At 39.8% G+C, this 21,921-nt stretch overlaps 2 long non-coding RNA genes across 6 annotated transcripts in view; one reads left to right on the forward strand and one right to left on the reverse strand.

Annotated features, from left to right (window-relative positions):
• The window catches only part of LOC120096271 (uncharacterized), a 126,305-nt gene extending 124,882 nt beyond the window's left edge, over positions 1–1,423 (reverse strand). For 2 of the 3 annotated variants that reach the window (XR_010057045.1, XR_010057044.1), the window contains exon 1: positions 949–1,423. This is a non-coding gene — a long non-coding RNA (uncharacterized LOC120096271). The remainder of the gene's footprint in view (positions 1–948) is intronic. The other variant, XR_010057043.1, reaches the window with a different exon arrangement.
• LOC120096272 (uncharacterized) overlaps positions 1,328–21,921 on the forward strand; it is a 139,611-nt gene continuing 119,017 nt past the window's right edge. For all 3 annotated transcript variants that reach the window (XR_010057046.1, XR_005492528.2, XR_005492527.2), the window contains exons 1-2: positions 1,328–1,618; positions 5,001–5,851. This is a non-coding gene — a long non-coding RNA (uncharacterized LOC120096272). The remainder of the gene's footprint in view (positions 1,619–5,000; positions 5,852–21,921) is intronic.

The following is a 21,921-nucleotide window of genomic DNA, read 5'->3' on the forward strand; positions in this document are numbered from 1 at the left end:
GTAATAGATGAATGGGTAACGTGTCTCTAGGGTGTCACTGACAAAAAAAGCAATAATCATTAAAGAGAGGGACACTTTGCAGCTGTTTTTTAGCATTGGGGCAAACAGAATTAATTTGCAGCAGGCTTTGTCTGAGTGTGCTCCTGCCTCGTGATTAATAGTAGAGCTTCCTTCTCTCTCCCACTCCATGTCGACTTTTAGTCTTTAAGTTCTACTAAGGATATGTTTCATAAAATAGTCGCTATTGTTTTACACAATTAATCTATCACTTAACATCATACATCTTTCCTCCTCTTGTTGTAAGAAAACTTTCTAGTAAACTGAACTATTTAATCAATGGATTCACTAATTTTGAGGTTTTGTGTGGTGTCCTCTTTTTAAAATGCTTATGTAAAGTCAATGAGAAGTCTCTGCTAAATCCCATTTTCATGTACATGCTATCTTAAATTCATTTAGATATATCTTTTCAGTAAAAGAAAAGGTAATGTGTTAGTAAGTTATCTACTGAAATAGAACCTAGAAAATAGATGTGTGTATATATGAATTCATTTGCATAGCTAAAAGAATAAGTGACTGGGTAGACCCAAGATTGTATATCTGTACATGCAATTTTTGATATTGTGATATTTTGTACAATATTTAAATGAACATAAAGTAACTATTTCCTCAGATATTTAGAGTTTTGTGATCAAAATGTTTACATTTCTTTCTTCTACACATTAGAAAAGTAAATTTCATTCAACTAAAATCGCCATATGGTTCAGAAGAATTCTAGAACTTATATCTTTTTTCTTTGATTTTCCTTTTTTATTTAATAATCATTTCATTTTTATACATCTCAAATGTTACTCACCTTCCTAAGCTCCCCTCCATATATCACCCAGCCCATTCCCTCCCCTTTGCCTCTAAAAGGGTGCTCCCTCAACCATCCACTCATTCCAGCCTCACCCCTCTAGCATCCTCCTTCTCTCGGGCATCCAGTCTCCAAAAGATCAAGCGCCTCCCCTCCCACTGATGTGAGATGAGGGGGTCCTCTGCTACATATGTTGCAGGAGCCAAGGACTGACTTCTGTATACTCTTTGGTTGATTGTTTAGTCCTTGGGAACTCTGTAGGATTTGGTTCATTGATATTGTTGTTCTTCCCGTGGGGGTTGTAATCCCATCAGCTCATTCAACCCTTCCCCTAGCTCCTCCACTGGGGTCCCAAGGCTCAGTCCAATGGTTGGGTGTGAGTATCTGCATATGTATTGGTCAGGTGCTGGCAGAGACTCTCAGAGAACAGCCATACCAGGTTCCTCTCTGTAAGCACATTGTGACATCAACAATATCATCTGAGTTTGGTGTTTGCTTACAAAATGGATCTCATTGTAATGTGGTTTTTGGGTGGCCTTTCCTTAAGCTTCTGCTCCATTTTTGTCACTGCATTTCTTAAGACAGGCACAAGTCTGCACTGAATGTTTTTAAATGGGTGGGTGAACCCATTCCTCCACTAGAGGCCATAACTATCTACTAGATATTGTCTCTTAAGATCCATCCCCCTGCTCTTAGTTATTTCAGCTAAGGTCATCAGTATTGGATCCTGGAAGCATCTTGTATCCCTGGTGTCTAGGCCCACTCGTAAGTGTGTTTCAAATATCCATACTTTGGCCTTTCTCCTTGTTAAGCTTCATATGATCTTTTGAGTATTATCATGGATATTCTGAGCTTTTGGACTAATATCCACTTATCAGTGAGTACATACCATGTATGTCTTTTTGGGTCTGCTTAACTCACTCTGGATATTTTCTCCTTCCATTTATTTGCCTACAAAGTTCATAAAGTCATTATTTTTAATAACTGAGTAGTGTTCCATTGTGTAAATGGAACACCTTTTCTGTATCTCTTCTTCCATTGAGGGACATTTGGTTTTTCTAGCTTCTGGTTGTTATAAATAAGACTGCTATGAACATAGTGGAACATGTACATTTGTTATGTGTTGGAGCATTTTTGGGTATATGATTAGGGGTTGTATAGTGTGTCTTCAGGTAGTTAATTCCAGTTTTCTGAGAAACTACTGGATTGATTTCCAAGTGGTTGTTCCAGCTTTCAATCCCATCAACGATGGAGAATTCCCCCCACCATCCTCTCCAACATTTCTTGTTGCCTGAGTTTTTTATCTTAGCCATTATGATTAGTGTAACATGAGATCTCAGGGTGGTTTTGCTTTGCATTTCCCTGATGACTAAGGACTTTGAATATTTCTTTAGGTATTTCCCAGCTATTGGAGATTTCTTATTTGAGAATTGTTTAACATTGTACCCCATTTTTATTTGATATTTTATTTATTTATATTTCAAATGTTACCGCCTTTCCTGGTTTGCCCTCTGGAAAACCAAAAGCCTTCACAGAACCAAGGGCCTCTCTTTCTATTGATGACAGACAAGGTCATCCTCTGCCATATATGTGGCTGGATCAATGGTTTACTCCATGTGTATTCTTTCGTTGATGATTTAGTTTCTGGAAGGTCTAGAGGGTCTGGTTGGTTGATATTGTTGTTCTTCCTCTGTGGTTGCAAACCCCTTTAGCTCCTTCATTCCTTTCTCTAATTCCTCCATTGGGAACCCTGTGCTCAGTCCAATGGTTTGCTGGAAGCTTTCAACTCTGTATTAGTTAGGTTCTGGCAGGTCCTCTCAGGAGAGAGTTTTATCAGGCTCCCATCAGCAAGTACTTCTTGGCATTCATAATAGTGTCTTGGTTTGGTGTCTGAATATGTGATGGATCCCAAGGTAGGACAGTCTCTAGATAACCTTTCCTTCAGTCTCTGCTCCAGTCTTTGTCTCCATATTTCCTCTAGTGAATATTTTGTTCCCACTTCTAAGAAGGAATAAAGCACTCACATTTTGGTCTTCCTTTTTATTGAGCTTCCTGTGGTTATCAATTGTATTTTGGGTGTTCCTATCTTTTGACCTTATCAGTGAGTACACACCATGTGTCTTCTTTTGTGACTGGGTTACCTCACTCAGGATAATATTTTCTAATTCCATCCATTTGCCTTAGAATTTCATGAAGTCATTGTTTTTTAATAGTTAAGTAGTATTCTATTGTATAAATGTGCCACATTTTCTGTATCCATTATACTGTTGAGGGACACTTAGATGTTTTCTAGCTTCTGGCAATTATAAATAAGGCTGCTATGAGCATAGTGAAGCATGTGTCCTTGTTATATATTGGAGCATCTTTTGGGAAAATGCTCAGGAGTGGTATAGCTGGCCATTCAGGTAGTACTATATCCAGTTTTCTTTGGAACCTCAAGACTAATTTCCAGAGTAGTTGTACCAGCTTGCAATTCCACCAACAATGGCAGAGTGTTCCTCTTTCTTCACATCCACACCAGCATCTACTGTCACCTGCGTTTTTTATCTTAGCCATTCTGACTGGTATGAGGTAGAAACTCAGGGTAGTTTTGATTTGTATTTTCCTGATTACTAAGAATGTTCAACATTCCCAATGCTCATGGATGGGCAGGATTAATATAGTAAAAATGGCCTTTTTGCCAAAAGTAATCTACAGATTCAATGCAATCCCCATCAAAATTCCAACTCAATTCTTCATAGAATTAGATAAAGCAATTTGCAAATTCATTTAGAATAACAAAAAACCCAAGATAGAGAAAACTATGCTTAACAATAAAGAACTTCGGGGGGGGGGGCGGGAATCACCATCTCTGAACTCAAGCTGTATTACAGAACAATCATGATCCAGAAATGGACCCACACACTTTAGGTCACTTGATCTTCGACAAATGAGCTAAAACTGTCCAGTGGAAAAAAGACAGCATTTTGACAAGTGGTGCTGGTTCCACTAAAGTTCGGCAGATAGAAGAATGCAAATTGATCCATTTATATCTCCTTGTACAAAGCTCAAGTCAAAGTGGATCAAGGATCTCCACATAAAACCAGATACACTGAACCTAATGGAGGAGAAAGTGGTTCAGAACCTGAGCACATGGGCATAGGGGAATTTTTCCTGAACAGAGCAACAGTGGTTTATGCTCTAAGATCAACAATCAGAAAATGGAACCTCATAAAATTCCAAAGCTTCTGTGAGGCAATGAAGACTGTCAATAGGACAAAGTGGCAAGCAACAGATTGGGAAAAGTCTTTACCAATCCTATATCTGATAGAGAGCTAATGTCTAATATATACAAAGAACTCAAGAAGTGGTACATGTGGTACATGTGGTACATGGCTAAACAAAGAATTCTCAACTGAGGAATATTGAATGGCCGAAAAGCATCTGTATCAATTTTTTGATTGGGTTATTTGATTCTCTGGATTCTACCTTCTTGAGTTCTTTGTATATTTTGGATATTAGCCAGCTATCTGATACAGGATTGGTAAAGATCTTTTCTCATTCTCTAGGTTGCTGTTTTGTCCTATTGACTGTCTCCTTTTCCTCCAAGAAACTTATCAGTTTCATGAGGTCCCATTTGTCAACTGTTGATATTAGAGCCTGAGCCCTTGCTGTTCTGTTTAGAAAAATTTTTCCTGTGCTGATGTATTCAACAAAGATTCTTTGCTTCTCTTCTTTCCTCCTAACCTATTCAGCCACTATTTATATGTGACCTTTTTCTCTTTCTTTCTCTATCTCATTTTCTTTCTTTCTTTCTTTCATTCTTTCTTTCTTTTTACATATAGATTATGTAGCAGTTTTCTTTGTATGCTTGGTCTTTTATTCTTGACATGATTATTTTCAGATTTATTTCAATATGTTCTCCAATAAGAGAACTTATGGTTTTGACATTTGCATATTATTCTACTTAAAACATGTTCATTAATTTTCTTTATCTACCAATCAATTGATAGGTGGTTACATTGTTCACATTTCTTTGCAATGTGTATCAATATTATGAAAATATGTGGGAGTTTTGTACCTGATATGCTGATTTAATTTCTTTGGGTTGTTTAGTCATTTGTAGCATTGACATACCATAAAATAATCATGCTTTAATTTTTTTCAGTAACCTTCACAGATTCCACAATCCAACAATAGGAAACTGAACCTGCATTTTAAAATACATTTATAGGAAAATTAGTTTCCTGGTTGTGTTTGTTACTTTGTTGCTGTTGTTGTTTTCTCATTATCTAATTGACACAAACTAAAGTTAACTGAGAAGAATGAATAAATACCATTTGGCAAAATGTCTCCATATGATGTGTCTGTGGCCAAGCCTACGTGACCTTTTTTAAATTACTGATTGATCTCGGAGGGGCCAGCCCATTATGAGTGGTGCCATCCCAGGGCAACTGACACTGTACTTACCTCGTAAGCAAGCAGGCTAAGAATGCTATGGGGAGCAAGTCAGTAAGCATCATGATTCTTATGTGTCCTCTGCTTTAATATGTACATCCTACTTCCTGCCTTGATTCCTTGCCTTGTCTTCCCTGATTTATGATATTGCCCTCTAATCTGACATATATTTACTCCACAAGTTGCCTTCCATTATGGTGTTTTTTCATAGCAATAGAAATCTTAAGACAGAAATTGACTATGGAGAGACAAGTCCAATTGAGGCAAAACCTGAGAAAGATTTTCTAGGATGAGTATACAAAAGCCGAGACACAGAGAGCTCCAAAGATGTTCCTTGTGCTGGTGGTCTGAGTAATGTATAGGTTTCCCAGATTATACTTGCTTCAGAGACATGAAAGGGTCATAAAGGGCATGAGAAAACAATGATTAAGATGAAGTCAGTTGCATAAAAAGCCCCATCATTAATGTTGCAGTGGTGAAGAGCTGAAGCTCAGAACTGGTGTGGTAGGGTTCCTAATCCCTGAAGAAATCTATGTGAATGTGCAGAGAGCCTCTGTCAAGGTACAGCCCAGTTGCAACAGAAAACATAGAATATTAGAGATGCCAGTACCATGTGATGCCTGGTAAAGATAACAGTAGCAGTAGAGGGAAGCTTCCCTGAGCCTAAGAGGCAAACTCTATATGCTGCCAGGGGCAGAGCTAAAGAAATGGAACCCATTAGAGGAGGTCAGATACCACAGAGTAAATCCCAGTGTTCTACACTGACTTTATTTTACATGATTAAAGATCTGATTGTTATTGGGACTTGGCCCCTCCTTTATAAAATAGAGGTTATATAACTTATTGCTTAACTTCCTGAGGTCTACATTTTAGACATTTTACAGATGCTTGGTATTTTTAAAAGACTGTATATTTTAGAGAAATTTGTATATTTTATAAAGACTTTGACCTTTAAAAGAGATTTTGGATATTCTAGAGAGACTAAATTTTAAAGTCTGGGATTTTTAAAATTTGGAGTATATTTTGTATTGATATAGTTTACTTGATACAAGAGTTTAGAGATGAAAAAAGGAAAGTCTGTTGTTGAAGAGGGATGTGATTGCATGTCAAGTTGACTGGAGTCAACTGTCTTGTTTTATTTTTACCTAAACACAGGCTAGCTTTGTGTAAAAAAGATCAGACCATAGTTGACAAAAAACCCTCTCTCCTGTGCAGCATTTTCTTTTAGTGCCTAATGAAAGTGGTCCCAGCACAATGTGAATGTTGCCGCCCCTTAACATGTAATCTTGGAGTGTATTTAGAGAATATGCTGATGCTGTTACTGCTGCCAGCACTGCCCCAGCCAGCATATCAGTGGGCCCCACCTCCACCCCAGAAATGCCAGATATTCTTTCAATGTGCTGTGTTGCTGTGTTGGTGGCAGGGTTCAGATTACACATCATCCTCTGAAGAGGAGAATGGCTCCCACCACCACGCCCCTAAACACATGCTTCCATGTCTCAACAGTCACACAGACACCTAGGGGGCAGCACTTCTGTCCAGGCTCTTTCCAACCCCCTTCCTCACCCCCAGAAAACACAGACAATGATGAGTAAGAGACATACTCCCTATTGTTAGATCTACAAAGTGCAGACACCAGAGATTGCAGAGATTGCTAGACTAAACCTGACACTAGGGAAAGTTATGGCCATTCTGGACAGGGAGATCCATGATGTGGCCGGACATGGGGACTCACTGGACTTCCCAGGACCTACTCACAGCCCATTTCTCAGGAATGTGCCTGACACCTCTGTCTCAACCATCTCAGCCTGGGAAGAACTGGTAGAGCGCATTCCAGAGGCCAGCCTCAAATTCTGAACGGTGCCACCTGACTCCATGAACTCACACAACTTGGATCAGAACATGTATGACAGCCGCAAGGATGCTCTGGCCAACACAACAACAACAACAACAACAACAACAACAACAACAACAACAACAGAAAGTCTCAGAACGGTGAGGAGGTGATCTTTGATAATCTAAACCCAATGTCCCAGCTATCATATGCCATTGATGAAAACACAGAGAATATAGGCCAGGCATGGGAGGGCATAGAGGCCAGAAACAACTCTGAAAATGAAGTGCCCATCCTGAAGTCATCCAACAAGGAATTCAGCTCCATCCTAAAGGAACTTCGTTCGAAGCAGAAGTCATCAATGCCATTGTGGTCCCCAGCATGAACCTCTACCTACTGATGGAAACAGGGCTCATTCAAGGGTCCGTTCAGCCAGAACTAAAGAAAGGCCAGCCAGCAGCTCAGAGCTCAACTTCACCTGCCTTGGTAGACACCTTGCTGCCAGCCCTGACTCTTAGGAGCTTCCCACAATGGAAACATGTCCCTGGCCACCCACAGCCTACCTTTATTCTTGATGCTGAAAGGTGTCTAAGCTATGAGGAAGGCAAGGCTAGCGTTCTTGTGCACTTGTGTCCTGTGCATTCATCCCATGGCTCACCAGCGTGGATGCAGGCAGTTCTCTGTGAAAACCCATATTTGCCATAATCCCATGGATGGGTGCCTCCCATTCCCAGGCCCCCTCCTCAGCCAGCACCCAAACCACTTTATCCAGCTCATGGCTACCCCATCTCCACAGGCCTCCTAGCTTAGCCCCTGGGGTGTTCACTGCCAAGGGCCAGCCCATGAGGTCCCATATTCACCTCTTTTCAATCACTGTTGTTTTTTTCAGTAGCTTTGAAGGAAAGGGTACTTTGTTCCCCTGCAGGAACTCCTAGGCCAAGTTTAGGTGCAGCTCAAGCCTGGGAGGCCCTGTCTCATTTCTGTGTGCTGACCTGAAGCCAGAACAGAGAAAAGAGATGGACCCTGAGGTCACCTCTGCCAAACACAGAAGCCAGGTGAACTTGCCATGTCCCTAAATTGTCCAGGAAGCAGGCTACTTGCTTTATGGCTCCTACTGTGTTCACAGTCAAGAGCTGCTGCAGAGTCTACCAACCTGGACTGAGGAGTGGTTCTTGGAGGTAATTGGGGGAAGAAATCCATAACTTAGCCCTGGGTGCTAATACAACTGCCAAGCCCACAGAGTTTGGGTACCATCCCAGCAAGGTCTCTAGAATGGAATCATCCGAACTAGGAAAAACAGTGCGACTGAGTGTAGCTGTGTGGGCCAGTAACCTCATTGGTTGTGGTGAATGCTTTAACAAAGTGTCAGAAAAAGAGATTTAGACGTTCCTGGCTTTGTGATCTAAACCATATACCTGCCACAGCTCTACCAGATGGTGCGGGCAGGAAGTGGTAATTGCAGCAGGCTCCTATGGCCCTAGACATTGTGGAGGCCTGGCAGGGACAGGCGCACTACTGCTTATGCATTCTCAGGATTTGTTCAGTTGGGGCCTGCTAGGTTTCCTATTTATACTTTGCTGATAGAGTCATGCATGAGTCATGTGTGCCTCTGCCCAGCCCACCTCATATTTACATACTTGCATGTGTGTGTGTGTGTGTGTGTGTGTGTGTGTGTGTGTGTGTGTTGCTATTTGTCTGGAGGAGGTAGAGCCCAGCCTCTTGGCTGCTTCCCCTGTAGGTCCCACACATTGACCACAGCCTGTTCCCCATAAGTAAACAGCTGTCTTACAGAGTCCATGCCTCTCACCCCTGGTCATCACTGTGTACTTTTTTTAAATACATAAATCGGTTGTCTGTTGCAGTTAACAAAACAAACAAAAACAAACAAACAAAAAACAAAACAAAAAACCCAACAACAACAAAAAAACAAGCAAACAAGCAAACAAACAAACAAAAAAACTCAAAAGTGTGTGATTCCACACATACTGCTCCTTGCTTCCTCAGGGCTCTCTCAGACCCAGGTGGTAGCTCTCTCGCCAGTTCCGGCTCCCTTGGGCCATAGGAACTAGCTCTAATTTATCTCAGAGGCTCCATGCTGCTCCCAAGTAGTCTCTGACCTAGGCAGTCCATGGGCCATTCCAGTGTGGTACCTTGCTACTCTGGCCTCTAGAGTTAGTTCCTGCACCTATGGGGCCAAATGGAACTAATCATAATTTATCTCTAATTAATATGTCTCCTGGTGGCTCTCTGCTAGCTGTGAACTCTCAGGTTCCAGCTACCTGATAAAATCGGTCTCTAGAGGTCCAGCATGGGCTGGCCTATCACAGCTCCCTGCCACAGACTCTGCTCACACACCCAACAACACAGTGAAATCATGACTCAATAAACTACAACCCAATAATCAGATTTATATGCTAAATTCTCAGTCCCCAATATACCCACACAATAAACTTACAACCAATTGATAAGGATATAAACCTCACACCTAGATTTAAGAATGCCGAGATCTAGCTCATCCTTCTCTGTCTCCCTCTTGATTCTCCCAGCTCCTGTCCTGCTAACTTTCCTTCTAAAACCTCTGTTCCTGCCTCCTTTCGTTCTTGTCCAATGACAGGCATGTTTTATCTTGTCTGCCTTCACCTGCATAATGACATCAACCTACACTGTTCCTCTCCATATATAGTTCCTCAGTCACTTTAGCCTTCAAACTGGCATTGATACTGTACCTGCCTGTCTTCTGAAGATGTCTTTGTACAATGTTCTCAGGCAGTCTTGTGGATGCCTTTCAGAAAATGGTTATTTTATATGATTTGTCATGGAATTTGTTCTAACGAATCATTCCTCCATGTGACACCAAAAAAGAAAGAAAGAAGGAAAGAAAGAAAGAAAAAAGAAAGAGAGTGATAAACAGGCTAGCAGTCAGAACTCATCTATGGCTTCTGCCATGGTTCAGGCCTCCATTTTCCTACCTTGTATTTCTACCTTGACTTCTTTTGATGATGAACTGGGGAATAGAACTGTTCAAAGAAAGCCCTTTCCTCTCCAAGCTGCTTTTTATCACAGTAATAGAAACCCTACCTATGAAAATCAGTTTTTGTCCTTTGCAACCGAAACAATTATCGAGGAAGTTTTTGTTCAGTTCAGTTTAGTTTTGAATGGTTTTCTTTGTGATACTTCTGCATGTTCCATTCATTGTTGCCTGAGTTCTATACTAACATTGCCACAGGCAAGGAATGTTTACTGCACACTGTTAGCTCAGTATTACAAGCAGTTTATACAGTTACAATTATTTAAAGTCAAACTGAAAGCTCAAACATCAGAACAAAACTTGAATTATATGTATTTGGATATCATATTTTCCTGTCTTCTAAATCCAATGTTCATACAACCAAATTGGAAACATCTTTTATTTTATACCATTCTTCTTAATTCTCTTTTTGAGAAAATGGTGTGTGTGTGTGTGTGTGTGTGTGTGTGTGTGTGTGTGTGTGTTTGAGTGTGTGTGTTGTACTGCATATGTGGGTGTACTTATGTGTGTCAGTGTGTTCTTCCCTGTATCTGTTTATGTAGAGACTGAGAAATCACAACCGTTGTCTCTTTTCATTGCTTTCCACATTAGTTACTGGAGCAGATTCTCTCATGGAATGTGGAGCTTATCATTTTAGCTATCCTTGTTGGCCAGTGAGCATCCAGGATGCCCCCACGCCCTCTTTGCCAATATTCCCAGTGCCAATGTTAACAATAATTAATTTTACAAAGTTCTGGGCATCTATAAATAGTAACTCAGATTTGCACAGCAGGCCATTTTATCACTGAGCTACCTCCCTAGACTGAAACAACCATTTTCTCAAATATTTTGTTCAAGTTAAGTCTTTGAATGTTTTCTTAATCCCAAATCATGAGTTTTTGTTATTAAAGTTTTGTCCCATATCTTTGATACCTTAATGGATATAAGCATATTAGTTTTCTGCTGCTGAGGTAAAATACTAAAGGTAACTTAAGGAAGAAAGGGTATACTGTGGGTTACATTTCCAGAAAGATTAATAGTCCATCATGGTAGAGAAAAGTGGTAGCATGCAGGAGTTATGGCAATAAGGGTAGGAAGCAGAGAGTTTATGTCTCTTACCACAAGCATGAAGTACATAAAGAGAAAAATCTGAAAGTTACACATGACTTTTAAGTCCAAGGCACCACCCTCAGTGATATACTTTCTCACCCAATACTGCATCACCTTAATTCCCCAAAGAGCACTACCAATGAGGAGGCAAATAGTCAAATGTCTCAGACTAGGGAGAACATTTTTTCATTCAAACTATTACAAGAAGTCATCCAATATTAAACCCAAAGGACATGGGACTTCACCAGAATGAAATCTATAGTCAAAAGACCCGTTATTTTAAGTTTCATACCCAGCCTCATTAATTATTTGCCAACCATATACTTCACAGTGACCATCTCAGCGTTCTTGTGATAATGTACAGTGTCACTTCTGAAGTCAATATGTGCCCCAGAGTTAACCCTGTGGCCCAGCTTTCTGGAACCAAATCCTGCCAGAAGAGAGCTGGCCTCACAGGAGTGCTATACACATAAGTTCACAGATAAGATGAATATTTTTGCCCCAATAGCTGGCCAAAAAGAGACCTGTCAGAAGTTCCAGGGCTCAGGAACTTCAGAGCAACTGGGAACAGAATCCTTCTGGTCTCCATCTGTGCCCAGAGTTGACATTGTGGCACAGCTATTCAGACCCAAATCCTGCCAGGAGAGAGCTGTTCTCTCAGGAGTACCTACACAACTAAGACCACAGACTCACAGGCTCAAAGGCTCCAGTCAGAGACAGCAAGACCAACTAACACTACAGATAACCAGATAGCAAGAGTCAAGCTCAAGAACCTAAGCACCAGAGATCAAGTCTATTCGGCATCACCAGAACCCAGATCCCCCAACACAGCAAGTCCTGAATACTCCAACACACTGGAAAAGCAAGATTTGGATTCAAAAACACATTTCATGATGATGATAGAGAACTTTAAGAAGGACATAAATAGGCTGCCGATGCAGAGAGCCCCTGGGCAGCACCCCACGAGCGAACTTGAGCCCCGGGACCACAGGTAAGACCAACTTTTCTGCTGCGGGAGAGCTTCCTGGTGAGCTTGGGACACACAGAAGCAGAGTTCCTGTAGGACCGGGCACGTTCTGTGTTTACCAGAAGTCCCACACCCACGGATCCCGGCCCGCAGCAGCTCTCTGTCCCCAGACCCTGTGAGAGAGAGACCCAACCGCCTGGTCAGGTGGGCACTCCTGAGGCTGCAGAGCGGAAGAGACCACCAACTCTGCTCACCCCTGCCCACATCCCTGGCCCAAGAGGAAACTGTATAAGGCCTCTGGGCTCCCGTGGGGGAGGGCCCAGGAGCAGCAGGACACCTGCCTGAGACACAACTGGAACCTGAAAGAAACAGACCAGATAAACAGTTCTCGGCACCCAAATCCCGTGGGAGGGAGAGCTGAACCTTCAGAGAGGCAGACAAGCCTGGGAAACCAGAAGAGACTGCTCCCTGCACACACATCTCCGACGCCAGAGGAAAAAGCCAAAGACCATCTGGAACCCTGGTGCACTGAAGCTCCCGGAAGGGGTGGCACAGGTCTTCCTGGTTGCTGCCCCTGCAGAGAGCCCCTGGGCAGCACCCCGCGAGCAAACTTGAGCCTCAGGACCACAGGGAAGACCAGATTTTCTGCTGCAAGAAAGCTGCCTGGTGAACTCAAGACACAGGCCCACAGGAACAGCTGAAGACCTGTAGAGAGGAAAAACTACACGCCGGAAAGCAGAACACTCTGTCCCCATAACTGACTGAAAGAGAGGAAAACAGGTCTACAGCACTCCTGACACACAGGCTTATAGGACAGTCTAGCCACTGTCAGAAATAGCAGAACAAAGTAACACTAGAGATAATCTGATGGCGAGAGGCAAGCGCAGGAACCCAAGCAACAGAAACCAAGACTACATGCCATCATCGGAGTCCAATTCTCCCACCAAAACAAACATGGAATATCCAAACACACCAGAAAAGCAAGATCTAGTTTCAAAATCATATTTGATCATGATGCTGGAGGACTTCAAGAAAGACATGAACACACTTAGGGAAACACAGGAAAACATTAATAAACAAGTAGAAGCCTACAAAGAGGAATCACAAAAATCCCTGAAAGAATTCCAGGAAAACACAATAAAACAGTTGAAGGAATTAAAAATGGAAATAGAAGCAATCAAGAAAGAACACATGGAAACAACCCTGGATATAGAAAACCAAAAGAAGAGACAAGGAGCTGTAGATACAAGCTTCACCAACAGAATACAAGAGATGGAAGAGAGAATCTCAGGAGCAGAAGATTCCATAGAAATCATTGACTCAACTCTCAAAGATAATGTAAAGCAGAAAAAGCTACTGGTCCAAAACATACAGGAAATCCAGGACTCAATGAGAAGATCAAACCTAAGGATAATAGGTATAGAAGAGAGTGAAGACTCCCAGCTCAAAGGACCAGTAAATATCTTCAACAAAATCATAGAAGAAAACTTCCCTAACCTAAAAAAAGAGATACGCATAGACATACAAGAAGCCTACAGAACTCCAAATAGATTGGACCAGAAAAGAAACACCTCCCGTCACATAATTGTCAAAACACCAAACGCACAAAATAAAGAAAGAATATTAAAAGCAGTAAGGGAAAAAGGTCAAGTAACATATAAAGGGAGACCTATCAGAATCACACCAGACTTCTCGCCAGAAACTATGAAGGCCAGAAGATCCTGGACTGATGTCATACAGACCCTAAGAGAACACAAATGCCAGCCCAGGTTACTGTATCCAGCAAAACTCTCAATTAACATTGATGGAGAAACCAAGATATTCCATGACAAAACCAAATTTACACAATATCTTTCTACAAATCCAGCACTACAAAGGATAATAAATGGTAAAGCCCAACATAAGGAGGCAAGCTATACCCTAGAAGAAGCAAGAAACTAATCGTCTTGGCAACAAAACAAAGAGAATGAAAGCACACAAACATAACCTCACATCCAAATATGAATATAAAGGGAAACAATAATCACTATTCCTTAATATCTCTCAATATCAATGGCCTCAACTCCCTAATAATAAGACATAGATTAACAAACTGGATACGCAACGAGGACCCTGCATTCTGCTGCCTACAGGAAACACACCTCAGAGACAAAGACAGACACTACCTCAGAGTGAAAGGCTGGAAAACAACTTTCCAAGCAAATGGTCAGAAGAAGCAAGCTGGAGTAGCCATTCTAATATCAAATAAAATCAATTTCCAACTAAAAGTCATCAAAAAAGATAAGGAAGGACACTTCATATTCATCAAAGGAAAAATCCACCAAGATGAACTCTCAATCCTAAATATCTATGCCCCAAATACAAGGGCACCTACATACATAAAAGAAACCTTACTAAAGCTCAAAACACACATTGCACCTCACACAATAATAGTGGGAGATTTCAACACCCCACTCTCATCAATGGACAGATCATGGAAACAGAAATTAAACAGTGATGTCGACAGACTAAGAGAAGTCATGAGCCAAATGGACTTAACGGACATTTATAGAACATTCTATCCTAAAGCTAAAGGATATACCTTCTTCTCAGCTCCTCATGGTACTTTCTCCAAAATTGACCATATAATTGGTCAAAAAACGGGCCTCAACAGGTACAGAAAGATAGAAATAATCCCATGCGTGCTATCGGACCACCACGGCCTAAAACTGGTCTTCAATAACAGTAAGGGAAGAATGCCCACATATACGTGGAAATTGAACAATGCTCTACTCAATGATAACCTGGTCAAGGAAGAAATAAAGAAAGAAATTAAAAACTTTTTAGAATTTAATGAAAATGAAGATACAACATACCCAAACTTATGGGACACAACGAAAGCTGTGCTAAGAGGAAAACTCATAGCGCTGAGTGCCTGCAGAAAGAAACAGGAAAGAGCATATGTCAGCAGCTTGACAGCACACCTAAAAGCTCTAGAACAAAAAGAAGCAAATACACCCAGGAGGAGTAGAAGGCAGGAAATAATCAAACTCAGAGCTGAAATCAACCAAGTAGAAACAAAAAGGACCATAGAAAGAATCAACAGAACCAAAAGTTGGTTCTTTGAGAAAATCAACAAGATAGATAAACCCTTAGCCAGACTAACGAGAGGACACAGAGAGTGCGTCCAAATTAACAAAATCAGAAATGAAAAGGGAGACATAACTACAGATTCAGAGGAAATTCAAAAAATCATCAGATCTTACTATAAAAACCTATATTCAACAAAACTTGAAAATCTTCAGGAAATGGACAATTTCCTAGACAGATACCAGGTATCGAAGTTAAATCAGGAACAGATAAACCAGTTAAACAACCCCATAACTCCTAAGGAAATAGAAGCAGTCATTAAAGGTCTCCCAACCAAAAAGAGCCCAGGTCCAGATGGGTTTAGTGCAGAATTCTATCAAACCTTCATAGAAGACCTCATACCAATATTATCCAAACTATTCCACAAAATTAAAACAGATGGAGCCCTACCGAATTCCTTCTACGAAGCCACAATTACTCTTATACCTAAACCACAAAAGAAACAACAAAGAAAGAGAACTTCAGACCAATTTCCCTTATGAATATGGACGCAAAAATACTCAATAAAATTCTGGCAAACCGAATTCAAGAGCACATCAAAACAATCATCCACCATGATCAAGTTAGCTTCATCCCAGGCATGCAGGGATGGTTTAATATACGGAAAACCATCAACGTGATCCATTATATAAACAAACTGAAAGAACAGAACCACATGATCATTTCATTAGATGCTGAGAAAGCATTTGACAAAATTCAACACCCCTTCATGATAAAAGTCCTGGAAAGAATAGGAATTCAAGGCCCATGCCTAAACATAGTAAAAGCCATATACAGCAAACCAGTTGCTAACATTAAACTAAATGGAGAGAAACTTGAAGCAATCCCACTAAAATCAGGGACTAGACAAGGCTGCCCACTCTCTCCCTACTTATTCAATATAGTTCTTGAAGGTCTAGCCAGAGCAATCAGACAACAAAAGGAGATCAAAGGGATACAGATCGGAAAAGAAGAGGTCAAAATATCACTATTTGCAGATGACATGATAGTATATTGAAGTGATCCCAAAAGTTCCACCAGAGAACTACTAAAGCTGATAAACAACTTCAGCAAAGTGGCTGGGTATAAAATTAACTCAAATAAATCAGTTGCCTTCCTCTATACAAAAGAGAAACAAGCCGAGAAAGAAATTAGGGAAACGACACCCTTCATAATAGACCCAAATAATATAAAGTACCTCGGTGTGACTTTAACCAAGCAAGTAAAAGATCTGTACAATAAGAACTTCAAGACACTGAGGAAAGAAATTGAAGAAGACCTCAGAAGATGGAAAGATCTCCCATGCTCATGGATTGGCAGGATTAATATAGTAAAAATGGCCATTTTACCAAAAGCAATCTACAGATTCAATGCAATCCCCATCAAAATACCAATCCAATTCTTCAAAGAGTTAGACAGAACAATTTGCAAATTCATCTGGAATAACAAAAAACCCAGGATAGCTAAAGCTATCCTCAACAATAAAAGGACTTCAGGGGGAATCACTATGCCTGAACTCAAGCAGTATTACAGAGCAATAGTCATAAAAACGGCATGGCATTGGTACAGAGATAGACAGATAGACCAATGGAATAGGATTGAAGACCCAGAAATGAACCCACACACCTATGGTCACTTGATTTTTGACAAAGGAGCCAAAACCATCAAATGGAAAAAAGATAGCATTTTCAGCAAATGGTGCTGGTTCAACTGGAGGGCAACATGTAGAAGAATGCAGATCGATCCATGCTTATCACCCTGTACAAAGCTTAAGTCCAAGTGGATCAAGGACCTCCACATCAAACCAGACACACTCAAACTAATAGAAGAAAAACTAGGGAAGCATCTGGAACACATGGGCACTGGAAAAAATTTCCTGAACAAAACACCAATGGCTTATGCTCTAAGATCAAGAATCGACAAATGGGATCTCATAAAACTGCAAAGCTTCTGTAAGGCAAAGGACACTGTGGTTAGGACAAAACGGCAACCAACAGATTGGGAAAAGATCTTTACCAATCCTACAACAGATAGAGGCCTTATATCCAAAATATACAAAGAACTCAAGAAGTTAGACCGCAGGGAAACAATTAATCCTATTAAAAAATGGGGTTCAGAGCTAAACAAAGAATTCACAGCTGAGGAATGCCGAATGGCTGAGAAACACCTAAAGAAATGTTCAACATCTTTAGTCATAAGGGAAATGCAAATCAAAACAACCCTGAGATTTCACCTCACACCAGTGAGAATGGCTAAGATCAAAAACTCAGGTGACAGCAGATGCTGGCGAGGATGTGGAGAAAGAGGAACACTCCTCCATTGTTGGTGGGATTGCAGACTGGTAAAACCATTCTGGAAATCAGTCTGGAGGTTCCTCAGAAAATTGGACATTGAACTGCCTGAGGATCCAGCTATACCTCTCTTGGGCATATACCCAAAAGATGCCTCAACATATAAAAGAGACACGTGCTCCACTATGTTCATCGCAGCCTTATTTATAATAGCCAGAAAATGGAAAGAACCCAGATGCCCTTCAACAGAGGAATGGATACAGAAAATGTGGTACATCTACACAATGGAATATTACTCAGCTATCAAAAACAACGAGTTTATGAAATTCGTAGGCAAATGGTTGGAACTGAAAAATATCATCCTGAGTGAGCTAACCCAATCACAGAAAGACATACATGGTATGCACTCATTGATAAGTGGCTATTAGCCCAAATGGTTGAATTACCCTAGATCCCTAGAACAAACGAAACTCAAGACGGATGATCAAAATGTGAATGCTTCACTCCTTCTTTAAATGAGGAAAAAGAATACCCTTGGCAGGGAAGGGAGAGGCAAAGATTAAAACAGAGACTGAAGGAACACCCATTCAGAGCCTGCCCCACATGTGGCCCATACATATACAGCCACCCAATTAGACAAGATGGATGAAGCAAAGAAGTGCAGACCGACAGGAGCCGGATGTAGGTCACTCCTGAGAGACACAGCCAGAATACAGCAAATACAGAGGCGAATGCCAGCAGCAAACCACTGAACTGAGAATAGGTCCTCTATTGAAGGAATCAGAGAAAGAACTGGAAGAGCTTGAAGGGGCTCGAGACCCCAAAAGTACAACAATGCCAAGCAACCAGAGCTTCCAGGGACTAAGCCACTACCTAAAGACTATACATGGACTGATCCTGGACTCTGACCCCATAGGTAGCAATGAATATCCTAGTAAGAGCACCAGTGGAAGGGGAAGCCCTGGGTCCTGCTAAGACTGAACCCCCAGTGAACTAGTCTATGGGGGGAGGGCGGCAATGGGGGGAGGGTTGGGAGGGGAACACCCATAAGGAAGGGGATGGGGGAGGGGGATGTTTGCCCGGAAACCGTTAAAGGGAATAACACTCGAAATGTATATAAGAAATACTCAAGTTAATAAATAAAAAAAAAAAAGAAGGACATAAATAACTACATTAAAGAAATACAGGAGAACACGGGTACAAAGGTAGAATCACTTAAAGAGGAAATAAAAAAAATCCCTTAAAGAAATACAGGATTGTGGAAACAGAAACTAAACAGAGACAAAGATAAATTAAGAGAATCTATGAATCAAATGTTTTCAACATATATCTACAGAATATTTCATCCTAAATTAAAAGAAGATACCTTCTTCTCAGCACCTCAGGGTACCTTCTACCAAATTAAACATATAATTGGTGACCTCAACAGAGGCCTCAAAATAGGCCTCAACAGATACAAGAAAATAAAAATTAGCCCTTGAATCCAATCAGATTATCAGGGACTAAGACTGGTCTTCAATAACAACAAAAATGACAAAAAGCCCACATGCACATGGAAGTTGAACAATGTTCTACTCGATATCTTGGTCAAGGAAAAAAATAAATACAGAAACAAATTAACCAAAAAAAAAACCATGAGGCGGAAAAAAGATAGCATTCTCAACAAATGGTGCTGGTTTAACTAGTGCACAGCACATAGAAAAATGCAAATCCACCAATTCTTATCTCCTTGTACAAAGTTCGAGTTCAAGTAGAACAAGGACCTCCACATAAAACACAGAATATTGTAATCTGGCTTCTCTGTTGTTTTCAAACATCAGGCACTTCCTTCATTCTCCCCTACCCACATAAATAGATTACGTTTGGTTGGTTTTTATTAACTAATATGTAACACAACTCATCCTCTCTCTTCATGGAATCAGAATCAGTATTGACTGCTCTACTTGACCAGGATAGTCTTAGAAATAACTAATGAATATTACCCATAAGTAAATAGAATGCCAATTTCTTATTATGTGCATTAATTTTAAAATAGCTGTATATATTAATCATGTGCCATATAAGAAATGCCATATACTCTTGCGTTGAAAGAGTAAATACATTTAATCTTGTTCTTCAATATTGATAATTAATTGTTAAATATGTTCAATCATTATCATCACCATTTTGATAGTTATTCAATTTACAGAAACAGAACCATGTATTTATAATATTCTTCATTAAATCAAAAATATTGGAAACTACAAGTTAAAGAGATTATAGTTTCTAGAAACATGCAAATATCAATACTTTAACAAAAGTTTACTTTTATGAAAAAATAATTTTCATTTAAAAAAGAACAAGTAAGTATACTGTTGAATGCAAATCATAGATGGATATTTTCACATACCAAAGTTTTAATTTTAACAAAAAATTAACATAACTTTTAAGAATGTGGACAAACTAAAACAGATCAGACATCATGCAGAATTGGCAGAAAATCTGTCAGATAAGACGATTCTTCCTTTATGCTTGAAAACAAGATCTACCTAATATCAAGGAGGATATGCCTGGAGGAAGAACACAAGTTAACATTCAGGTTTTAAAATCAGTGACCTGGTAATTGTAAGCAGCAAGTCATTTAAATCACTGATCTGTTTTATAATTAAATAAAGCATGACTAAAATGTTTCTAGGTCCTTCTTAGTATATTGTTTGATTATGAATTCAGAAGTAATGCAAAATACTTCTGCTACTTATCTACAAAAATGATAATCAACTTGTTTTTTTTTTTTCAAAATACCAAGAACATACTGTATGTTTTTACCCTAAAGAAATAATTGAGGGTCATAAACATTCATGATTTGAGTATTTTATAACATGTACTTGCATTAATACTTCACAAACTATAATCACCAGAGCAGAGAGTCTTAATTGAGGCATTGTCTACATCAGGCTAGTCTATATGTACATCTGTAGAATAGTGTCTTCATGGCAATAGTTGATTGGAAAGATCCACCCTCAATATGGGTACCGCTTATAGCAGTTTATAGCAACTCAGATTTAAAAGGACCCAGACAATGCGAACAATTTGCTTCCTGCTCTATTATTGCCCTTCTTTGTTGCTGCCCATATCACACTCATCATGGTAGACTAGTTGCTTATTTTACTGGTTTTAAAACCAGCTTCTCCACGATTCCAACACTGATTGCAGAAAAAGGAGGTGGTGACCAGGAGCAGTGGCTCTAAAAATTCACCCATCCCTTCATATCAGATGAGGACTGCTGAGAGTTCCACTGTTGTGAAATAAGTGACCGCCAGGCTCCTGGTCTCTGAAGTCTGCAAGGATTTATTCACCTTTCTTCAATATGTAGATACTCCTTCCATTGTTCCTGCTCCTCCAGAGAACCCTGACTAATTCAGTCAATGAGCTAATGTCATATTGATCATATTTAAATATACAGCTCTGACATCTAAAGAAAATTTATTTTAATTCTATGTATTGAACATATAATTTTTAATAAATTTATCCCTGTTATTAGAGTATATTTTTATGAAGTTAGTAGTGCAATTTTAAATGCAAGGAAAAATATTAATTACCATTACAATGTTTAAAAACTTATTTTAAAATGTATTTTAACTCCTTTCTTTACCCTTAAAAAGTGAAACATCAATAAAGTAGTCATTTCATATTGCACTTCTGCTTAGGCTTTGTGCTGGTCTAAATCAAAGGTGTTAGAAGGGTGGCCACACTCCTGCTGTTTCTCTTCAGCCAATGGCGATTATTTTCACTTTAGGTTAATAGGGCACCATCGCACTGTATATTTTGACAACTGAAACTTTGCCATTTAAAGGTTAGAATTTGTTCTGGGAGAGAAACAGAGAAGCCCTTCCATCTTATGAGACATTTTGTCACTTTCAAAAATATGTGAGAATATTGTTAAATTGTACAACCACTAACTTTAAAGGTGATTTTTTTTCCTTTTTTTTTTTTTTCCTTTTTTTCGGAGCTGGGGACCGAACCCAGGGCCTTCTGCTTGCTAGGCAAGAGCTCTACCACTGAGCTAAATCCCCAACCCCAACAACCACTAACTTTAAGTAGAACAACTTACTTTTTATTTTTTATTCACCCAATCATCTACATCTGTTGTCTAAACTTAATATAGAGTACTCGTCAAAAATAAAATTAGAAATCAGATAGCAACTCAAAATATTAATAAGTAAATACATCTTAAAATATTGAAAGCATTAATATTCATATAGAAAAAAAAGGAAAATCAATTCAACATTTAATTAATATTTGATTCTTGCTGGACTGCTAACAATTCAAAAGCTG

This window comes from Rattus norvegicus, chromosome 13 (assembly GCF_036323735.1).
Source record: "Rattus norvegicus strain BN/NHsdMcwi chromosome 13, GRCr8, whole genome shotgun sequence".
Classification (NCBI taxonomy): domain Eukaryota; kingdom Metazoa; phylum Chordata; class Mammalia; order Rodentia; family Muridae; genus Rattus; species Rattus norvegicus.